Here is an 11,198-nt window from a genome sequence, read left to right on the forward strand (position 1 = left end):
TTATAATACAAGTATTTATTTGGTTATACAGGACAAAAACAGAATACAGAATCGATTTTGATCGTACATAGAAGCATATTTTATATAAACAAAGACAAAACCAAATAATTTAAAATGAATCGTTAAAATACTCTTCAATGCTGTAGTAAGCTTTTGGTAAGATTAATTTCTTTAGTTCTCTCCTAAACTTTTTAAGGTCTGTAACAGTCCTAATCGAAAAAGGAACATGATGAAATATTTTACGACTAATAAATATAAGAGAGTTTCTCGTAAGTGAGGAGGTGGGGATTGGAAGAGATATTTTGCCCACTTGACGAGTATTATGACTGGTACAGGATGGTGGACTTACGGACTTATGTATGAGTGTTGCAGTTTCCAATATAAAGAGTGAGGAAACTGTTAAAATTCTTTCAGCTACAAAAAGAGGTTTACAAGAGACTCTCAGACCAACACCACACAGATACCTTAATGCTTTTTTCTGAATAGTAAAAATTATGTTAAGGAGTCCCTTGGAGCACAATCTCCAAAATGGCAACCCATAACGGATATGAGAGTCTATTAAGGCGACATAAACTGAACGAGCAAACAACCCCCCCCAACTCATGCCTGGCAACCCTGACTGCAACACAACCAGAAGAAAGTTTAGCAGCGAGGCCCAAAACGTGGTTGTCAAACCTTAAACTCTCATCAATGAAGAGGCCGAGAAATCGACAATAATCCCTACCATGTAGTGGGGTCTGCTCATCAAACAAAAAACCCTCTACATTACACTTAAAGCCCAGAACAAAAGTCTTATCAACATTGAATACAAGCTGATTGCAGATGCACCACTCTTTAATTTTGTGAAGGTCCTCTACTATGAGAGATCTGACTACTTTTTGATCTTTGTTATGCCACAGAATTGTAGTATCATCGGCAAACTGAACCATTAGTCCATGCAGTGATAGAGAGCTTAAGTCATTAACGTATAATAAAAACAAAATAGGACCCAACATTGACCGTTGAGGTACACCACATTTAAGATGTGCTATCCCTGACGAAAATCCAGATGCAACCACCCTCTGTGTGCGGCCAGACAGGTATGACTTCAACCACCCCAAAGCCACTCCCCTAAATCATAACCACTCCACCCCAAAACCACTCCCCTAAAGATAAATACACATTCTCCAAGAATCTGAAAATGGCATCCTGCGTGCCCCTAGATGACTGAAATCCATACTGATTAGGGGACAGCACATTGTATTTGGTCAAAAAAGAGACAATTCTCTTTTTTGCAAGCCGCTCAAGAACCTTGGAGAGGGTAGACAAAATTGATATGGGACGGAAGTTAGAGGGTCGGTCCAAGCTACCACCCTTATGAAGAGGGATAATCATAGCTTCCTTTAAACAGGATGGGAACTCGCCCTGAAGAAATGACTGATTGACTGCCCAAACCAAAGCACCCAAAGCGCTCGCAGGCAGAAGTAACAGCAGACGTGAAGAGATACCATCGGAACCCGAAGACCTATGATTCTTCAAGCACTGAATTGTTTCAAGGACCTCGGTGGCATCTATAGGGTGGAAAAAGAATGATTGGTTGATAGCATTCCGATTAAGATACTGCAATGGATCGCCGTCACTGGGAACTGCTTCCAGTAACTTCTCAGCAATATTAGAAAAATAGTCATTGAAATCATCGGGCCCCAAGTCCGATTCAACCAACCGCCGACGAGAAGACTGCCTACATTCGTTAATGATTAACCAACTTTCCTTCTGTCTGTTACCGGACGAATCTAAGCGCTCATTGTAATACAGTTCCTTTCTGACTTTTATCAGATGCCTATAAATTTTCCGATAATCCTGAAAATAAGACCTGATGAATTGATTGTCAATAGATTTGCGAAGTTTTGCTAAGCATCGCAAATTTTGGGGAGATGTTTTTAGTCCCGCGGTGATCCATGGTTTTCGTCTCTTGGATTTAAGTCTAACCAAGGGAAAGCAGATATTTATTTTATCACGTAATGTATAATAAAAGGAAGAAAATGGTTGTAGAGCAGCCCGAATTGCATTCCAGTTAACAGACGAAATGGATTGAGAAAATAAATTCAAATTGTTCCCGCTAAACACTCTCCCAATGCGGCGGCCAGATTTGTTTTTAAAGTCTTTAAAATCACCAGGGAATTGGACATACACCCCCTCGTGGTCCGATATACCCACTGAGTGCACTGAACAGGTAACACCGTCCAGATTACTGCACAAATAATCAATAGTGGTCGATGAAGAGGACGAAATACGAGTGGGTGCATTAACATGCATGGTGAGTGCAAATGATTTGAAGATTCCATCAAGAGAAATTCTTTGCGGTAAGGAAACCTCCGAATAATTAATATTAAAATCTCCAGCCAAGATAACACGCGAGTGAATTGGGAGCCGGGACAGAAGACAATCTAACCTGTCAAGAAACAGACTGATATCCCCAGGGGGCGGGCGGTATATACAAATAACGTACATTTTAAACAACTTACAAAAACATACCGAACACTCAAAAACCCGTTCAACTGAGGCATCACTAAACTTATCAACGGTACCAAAAAAGTTTTGAAAATGTTTTGCTATGCCTGAACGTTTTTTTTCTGTTTTATTTCATTTTTGCACCTCAGTTTCCGGCTGTCTTCCAAAAGCTGTGGATATCATTAAAACAGATTTATTATCTTTCCACTTTGTAATGCAAAGTTTATTATCGGTTCTAACAACTTCTTCTGACTCTCCCCTATTCATTAAACTGTCTTTTTTAAAATCAAACCCTTTCACTCTGTTGGACATAATTGTAGCAGTTGCATCTATATTCAAACTCGTCAATTTGTTCATCAAAGCAATAGTTGAAAAGTATCTGTCAAAATTGAGGTAACTATTTTGAGGTAATGTTACTGCTAGACGCAATATTATTGAGGGTCCCAAGCCTAAATCCCTATCTTTTAGTGGGGTAGTATTGCCCTGGTAGATTTCAAAATCCAATACCAGTCCGTCAGATGTCGTAAGAACGAAATTCTTCTGTCCCACTGGTCTTGGTTAATTTTTAACAAATTGTCGATCACATCTTCCCAAAAAAGGAATCATTTGTTCATCAATAGAAAAAGCTGTCTTTTCTTTTCTTTCAATGGCTTTACATCTATTGCGAACCAAATCAATTACCGGCTGTATTCTCCACAATCTATTCTTTTTTTGTTCATTGTCATTGTCAATGACATGTAAATTTACACGTATCATGTAAACCTTTGTCGGGTCATGCCCCATCAATTAATGGGAACTTAAATTTTCCATTCCAATACATATGTATCCTTGGAAGATGAATACATCCCATCAAAGCATTCATTCCGAAAAATTTCTTTATTTCTTGAGAAGTAAAGTTGTTTTCTTTTGCATTTTGTTCCAAGAAATACTGGGAAGTGAAATTTGCGGCTGACTCAAAAAAACCAGCATCCAAATATTTAGCAAAATATTCGTTTGGAGTTTTTACGATGGATTGAGTATAGTCCTCTTTTACAGGAAAATCCTTGCTTCTAAAGTTTCCATGCTTCCACTGGAGAGTCTGGAAATGTATGAGGGGTAAATCATCTTCTGAATCTGAACAGCTATCAGCTTCATTTGGTACTACAATTGGGATCTTTTCGTGAATTTCAAACTCATCTCTTCATCCTCGGACACTAAATCCGACCCAACTTCGTCTAGAAGTTGGAACAATGCCTCCTCGTCATCCCTTAGATGGTCCAAATCAATAATTTCCTTACTTCTTCCTGTAACAAAGAATTAATTGTATCCAACTTAATTAAAACCAAACCACGTTAACTCCCGTGGCTCACAATTGTGATATACATAACAGAACCATTCTTGGAATCAACAATCTTTAAAGATATTTTCAATCTCTAAAAACAATACACTTAGTTTTAGTTTATTATACCTATTTAATATTAAGCACTTCTTTTTTCCCCTAAATTCTATAAATAAATAATAACTTACCTGCACGAGCCATTGTTGAAAATAATCTGAAACTTTTCAGGTTATGACAAGAATGCACTCCCGGTAAAATAAACGATTTGCGCGTGTACACCTAAAAAATGCACAATCATGTCGCACGGTTCTCTACCCAGATTAAACATTTTTTGATACTTATAACACTAGTAAATAAGGAAGCCACAATTGTGACATCGGGTAGAGTAAGGGATAAAGCGACCTAATAGGCAAATACAGATTTCAAAAAGCGTTGAATGATGCTATGAATAAATAAGATATTATTTTTATTATTTTTGAAGACATTAATTAGAAAAATCATTAAGTTATCAATTTATTTACAACTTACAAACAGCATCATTACATGTAAAGATACTAACAAAAAAAAACACAGACCAAATATAAAAAAATAAAATAAAGAAACAAGGTAGTACAAGATAATCATTATTCGACATATCAAATGAAATAAAATGGTTTATTGTGTCACTACAAAAAAAAATGTTTACACTCGTCAAAATATATAAATCGAAAAATCTTACAGCTAAATATAAAACATTAATAGTAGATACTACACTTTCCAATTAATTATGGAAAAATACACTAAAATATAAACACTAAAATTAAGATAAAAAAAACATTAACATTAAAATCATTAAAATACAAATATACGTAATACATTTTAAGACGCTAATAGAGAGTGCATTGAGATGCTATGGTGGACGATCAAAACTGGAAATCAAGAAATTCTTGTACACTATAAAAAGGATTTTTCAATAGAAAACTTTTGATGTGGCATTTGAATTCTTTTAATTTTTTACCTTACAGAACTAGGCAGCTTGTTAAGCAAAACACCAATTAAGTCAGGTCTACTCTGACACTTTCCTTATTTCATTATATACTTGTGTTTCCCTTAATATCTTATTTTTAAAACTATTAAAAGACTTTCCGATGAACAAGTGACAATTACTAGAGTGAATGTTATACAATTTAACTAGTTATCTCTAAATGCATAGTTAGTCATAAAACAGAAGAAACACTAGTTAAAAGAAAAGTCGAAAGAGCTGAGGATTTCACCATTCAACAATTTAAAAAGACAATAAATTGATGTATTGTTTTTTCGTCTTTCCAATGCTTGCAGACCGATTAGCTGATACCTACTATCGTAAGTGATTGTTTCATATTGGAATTTATTTTTTACAAAGTGAAAATTTGCAAAACTTGTCCTGAACTTTTGTTATACGGCCAATGTGTAGGTTATAAATTGGAGACAATATGAACTAAACTACTATATGAGCATGACCCTAATGTCGCTTGTTTCATTTCAATATCTTTTTATAAAACCTAGCATTTTAATAGATTACTAATTATAAATTATAATGTCGATGGGCGTTAAAAGTCAATTGCTGTTTCAAAAATTACACCTACATTATCCACTCTATCAAGGTATTCTGACGCACACTCGTTTAATATAAGTTTATATTTTTTATATTAATTAAGGTTTAGAAAGCTTTCAATCTCCTGTCGTATTAAGGAACAGTCTTTATCATACTCAATAGTCTTAACAAATTTTAAATCGTCAACATATATGAATGGGTAATTGGAAAAAGGATAACATTCCAAAAATATGGCCAATTTAAAATTTATAGATGTTATAAATTTTTGTATCTTCCATCGGCTGAGCGAAACGATAAAATCGCCGGCCGTAGGTAGGATCCCTTAACTTTGTAACTGCAGACCTTCAAACACAAAAATACCGCGATGGATTTTAGGTGCAGTTAAAAAACTGTGGACCTATTCAAGTTTGATCTTGATATTGTCTTCAACGTCCGGAAAAACAAAGGAATCTTTGTGACCCTTACAGGATCTAAGGCAATTCACATCAATATAACTTTTTAAAATCTTTTCAATTTGCGCAACGAATTTTTTGGTCTTTTCTTTCTTGGTCCCTTCATTGTACAAAAACCTAACTATAGCAAAACAACCCTCTTGTAATGTTTGACAGGTATACAGTATACTGGAAGTTTAATGTTAGATACTTCCGACGAGGATTCATCGTCCGGCACTTTAGACGAGGAGTCGTCGTTAACACTAGCATTTTCTAAAAAGATCGCAGGGTTTGTAGTACCATTATTGCCATTTTGTTGAATCTTTGATGCGTGTTCATTAATGATATCTGCTTGAGAGGTAGATATAGTTGACCATTCACTTTGCATATGTCTTCAAGACCCACCGATTTGCCAGCGGGGACGTTAATCTTCGACTTACGTTTGGGTCTAGTTGTGGTTTTATCCAAAGGAACAATCGCGTTGGAAACCAGACCATATATTATTCGACATCCTTTGATTTTTCTAGAAGCTTCTTCAGCAGCGAAGGAATTACTAATTTTGGCACAACTCCTTTATGGGTCCGTTTCCATTCAGTCAGAATTTCTCGCCACACCGGTTTTAGAGGTAACATAAGTGTGTCGAATTCTTCGGCAAAAAAATTAACTGAATATTGTTTTCTGTGCAACTTTTGATAATGCGGTAGGAAAGATGGCTTGCCAGGTTGTCGCAAATAAGAACCTTCTTGCCCTCCTTTCGTCGCAGATAGGGAAAGGCTGTTTTGAAGAACCAGTCCTCAAACCATGGAGTATCGAACCATCCACTTAGTGTTCTGTTATATTGCGTGTTTTTGGGACCACCGCATTTGGGAGGGATTCAGTGTGGGTAGAGGTTTGTACTTTTGTACACAACTTATGGAAGTAAACAATCGCTATCTCCAGCCGCAGTAATCATAACATATGCTGACATCTTGGAAAAATCCATTATCCTTCGGGGATGCTTCTTTCCACGAGGAATAAAACTAGTTTTTTACCAGAAGCATCTGTTAGGTTTGTTTCATACATATTAACAATATTTTCACGTGAAACCCCCTGGATTCGTTCGATTCGACGATCGTATAAGTGCTCAAATTATTCTTTAGTCGTGTCTTCTGTGATTTCAGCTATCACCCCTTTAATATTTCTACAATTACGGAGTGATAACTCCTTGTGTCGCCCCATAAAGTGTTTAATCCAGTACCACCAGGTCTATTATCGTTAAAACATTGTATATTTACTGCCTTACTGTTCAAATAATGGCGCACGAAGTCCTTGATTGCCTGCCTCTCAAAAGAATATCCGAATTTTCCTGCAGTAGTCATGGCATCTACTAACCAACGCTCTTCACTCACTGACAAAATTGGGGGCCTCCCGAGTTTCTCAGAATGCTCACCTCTGTAAATATGGTAAAGGGTGCTTTTTAGTACCCCGTGCATTTCTGCTCCATGCCTGAATCAATATCTACCATCTAATACGGCCTTCAATGCTCTTTCCATGCTTTTTGGGAATAATTGCGCCGATTAGACGTTCCCAGCTTATAAAGGTATTTTCGTGGCATATCCGATATTAACCCTGAAAAACACATTTTCAGTTAATTTCGATTTTATGCGAAAAGGAAGGACGCAAAATAAACTTTGAGATTATGAGGATCTTTATAAGATTAAAAGTAAATATTAATTCCATTGCACCATGTAGCTATCATGCACAGGGTGCACAGGCCAGAGGACACTATTTGGCTGTCTCAATTTGAACGAAAAAAGTTACTCTAATAATTAATTTTTTTGTGAGCTTACCTTGATTTTCTGATCGATCGCGAAACACATGTATGACTGGCAGGTTATCCGTTAATCTACGGACATTTTTGTTTATATATAGTAACCGTACTGTCACCCAACATCTGTAGTGCGCGCAATTTGAAATACAACCACATCGTCCGATATAACTCCTGCCATCGGATATAACCCCGGTTGACGGTAATAAGCAGCGTTTTTTAGTGGATACCTTGGTTTCTGGAATTTAATAGTTTTGTAAGTGTTACGTATACAGGGTGTAATATAAGTGATGACATTGTAAGGCCTTTCAATGTTCTAAGAGAACTTGGTAATATATCGTGGGCGTCCAAGCAGAAAGTTAAATATGAGAAAAGTGGATATAAAGATTATCATTTCCTGTAAATGTTTTTGGTCATATGATATTTGAAATTAGTAATCGTGTTTATTAGCTTTTTTTTAAAAAGAAATTGATTAATAAAACACCTATGTATTATCTAAGAGGTGTTTTTATTTTAGGTTTTTAAGTAAATTTTGGACTTAAAGATTTTAATTTGTTTAATGTTTATTTTTTTGTTTAGACACAACTACTTAATGGGAGATCATCATCTTCGCTACTTTCGGATTCAGCAAAAATCTCTGGTGCGTTTATAGAGGTAGGCAGGGAATGGTACCATCCATGGAATTCGACGGGAATATTTTGATTTTGGCACAGTTTTAGAAGATCTTCCTTTTTCTTTTCACTTATTGGCTTTTATTTTTTATTTTTTTAAAATCTAACATAAGTTTGGGTTTTTCCCTTTCCAAAAACATTAATGGATTTGTAAGGGTTAGAATGCATGTATTTATATTTAATAATGCCAGGCTTTTCCTTTGAATATTTTAAACATTTAATAAGTAACCCCTCACTTAGAACATTGAAAGCCTTTCAATGTTCTAAGACCCCTCACCTGGATTGCTTTCAGTATCTGAATTTTTATTTCGTAGTAATCTTTCAGACAAAGCGTCTAGGTCGTAGAATTGATTAAATTTATGTTCCTATACATTGTATGGTTGACTTTCTTTGTTTTTGGTTTAAAAACAGGATGTATACCGACAAGACGAAATAAAATACACTAGGCGTATTTCGATGTAAAAATCAAAATATATTGGCTAAGCGCTTTCGGTTTTACGAATAAACCATCATCAGAGCAGCCTTGTCAAAGGATATAGAGAACAAAGCGACAACGGACGGAACATATACGGGACATAAAGTTAATATTGTAAATGTCCCGTCCGTTTTTGCATTGTTCTCTATATCCTTTGATCAGGCTGCTCTGATGATGGTTTGTTTGTAAAACCGAAAGCGCTTAGCCAATATATTTTTAGTATTACACTGAAATAGGCCCAGTTGGTTTTATTTCTTAGTTTTTATTGCTTGTCGATCTAGTCAGTCTAAATATGTTAAGCCAATCTTGAATTATAAACTGGTACACAATTTTTCTTTGTTCGATTGAACTATGCATGAAATCCACTTTCATGTAGAAATGCCCACTTTCCATAAAATTATGCTGAATGACTTCGAAGATGAGTAATCTGCACCAGATAAATCATTAAAGCTGCAACATGTTGGTTGAGGTTCTGTCCTCCACATGTATCGGACCAAAGTGACACCTGATTTACATGCAGGGGCAAGTACGTTAAGTGTTCAAACAAACCAAAAAAAGTCAATCTCTGAACGTTGAGTAATAACAGTTGACATCATTTGGAGGAGCTGAGTTATAAACAGTTAAATTAAAAACACAAAGTGTTCTTGAGTCATACATGGGACTTACGTTACAGCAGGATATTTGAAGCTCTAAATCAAAAGTTGCTGAAATAAATGTCGGGTCGCTAATGGCACGTGTTTTGCCTTTTTCTTTGGCCAAATTAAAATTTTTCAGTATCCGCCTGACTTTTATCACCTGTCTTGTGCTTTTCACAAATTTGACAAAGGTCTTTTTTAGGGCGAAAAAAAAACAAATTAAATTTGATTTCAAAATACCGTTTATAAGTTATAAACGATACAGTTCCTTTTCTTCTGTTTTATATTTTTCCTTATAAAGACTGTACATTTTTGCTATGAATAGTTTACTGTCTCAGTATAGTTTTTTGGTTGACTTTAGCGAATAGTGGGATGGTATATTCGAAAAATCTTTAATGTGCCTTTCCACATCAGCAAGAAGTTCAGGTCTGGTTTTGTTTCCGGGTGCCGATTTGCCGTGTTTGTCTTCATCGACATCAGTACTTATATTAAGTGTTTAAAAAAAATGGCAAATTCTTAGTGTGTTTTTGTCTTTCTCAAAATAGTACTGTTTGGAAATACTTCGGGAAGCATTATTTACATTTCTGCATTTTCGTCTTTCTGAAGAAGAGGTTGTGACATTTGAAAAAATAACATCTTTTTGCCTTTAAAAATCATTTTTTTTCCAATATTACATTAAAGACACAGTTTGTCTTTCTTCTTCTGAAAATTTGGTCTGACATTTGAAACGATACTTTTCACAGTTTATGGTTTGGGCTTTTTGTGGCTGGTCGCTGCTTCTTATTAAGCTCATAATGAAGATCCTCGCTTTTTCTTTTAAGCATCATGGTATTCTTTTTCACTTTTTAGGTTGACTTTGTTTTCATCTTTTAAGCTGTGTCTGATTTTCACCCTCTACAAAAAAGAATAAGAAGTGTAAGTCAATCGCTAGTATTTTCTTGATAACTAAAAATCTTATCATCATTTGAATAATCTGCAGTGGCGAAGCGTGAACTTTTTTTTTCGGGTAGACAAACAATCAAAATCGTTAATTAGAAAAAATTTGTATTCAATATAATTCACTTTAATGAAATAGAGAATGAAAGTACATGAAATATTAACTTAAACAGAAAAATTATGTAGTGATATAAAAAAGAAAAAAAATATTACTACTTACAAAAAAAACACACATGTATCACACACAAAATATCGAACAGTCGTTCATCAATAACCACTAAAAGAACCTTTTCTATACACTCAAAAATAAAAATACTAATTGTTAAATTACTATAGCCCGCGGCCCAACCAAATGCCAAATGCAGATTCATCAAAACAAAACAAAACTGAAGATGTGTTGCGGCCGACCAGATCAAGCGTGTTCATAAACAACCCTTAACAGCATAATAAAATAGCTGGTCGACTTCGATAGACAAAAGCTTGAATGTCTTCCCGCGAGTAAATTTTGCATACGTGATAGGCGGAATGCTGATGCGGCCGGACCTCTGTAGCACAGCATAAAGAAACCAGCAGTCGCACTCCGCTCGAAAATGTAAGCGAACTAATAGCATCCTTAGCCATGCCGCAGCCATGTTCGCCGGATGCCGAGCTCGCTGTTTATCGAACTGTGTTCATAGGTGTATCGCCTAGTTCAGCGCCGTACTTAGTGACTATTTTGATAGCGTTTTTACAAAGCGTAGCGTTTTTTATAAAAACTTTTGTATTAAAAGAGGGGTATGTCAAAAATTATTAATGAAGCAAAATAATTGACATTGCCAAAGTTTTTAGTAGCTGCAAATTTGGCTGTATGGCTTAAATAACA

Source organism: Anthonomus grandis, chromosome 2, assembly GCF_022605725.1.
Source record: "Anthonomus grandis grandis chromosome 2, icAntGran1.3, whole genome shotgun sequence".
Classification (NCBI taxonomy): Eukaryota; Metazoa; Arthropoda; class Insecta; order Coleoptera; family Curculionidae; genus Anthonomus; species Anthonomus grandis.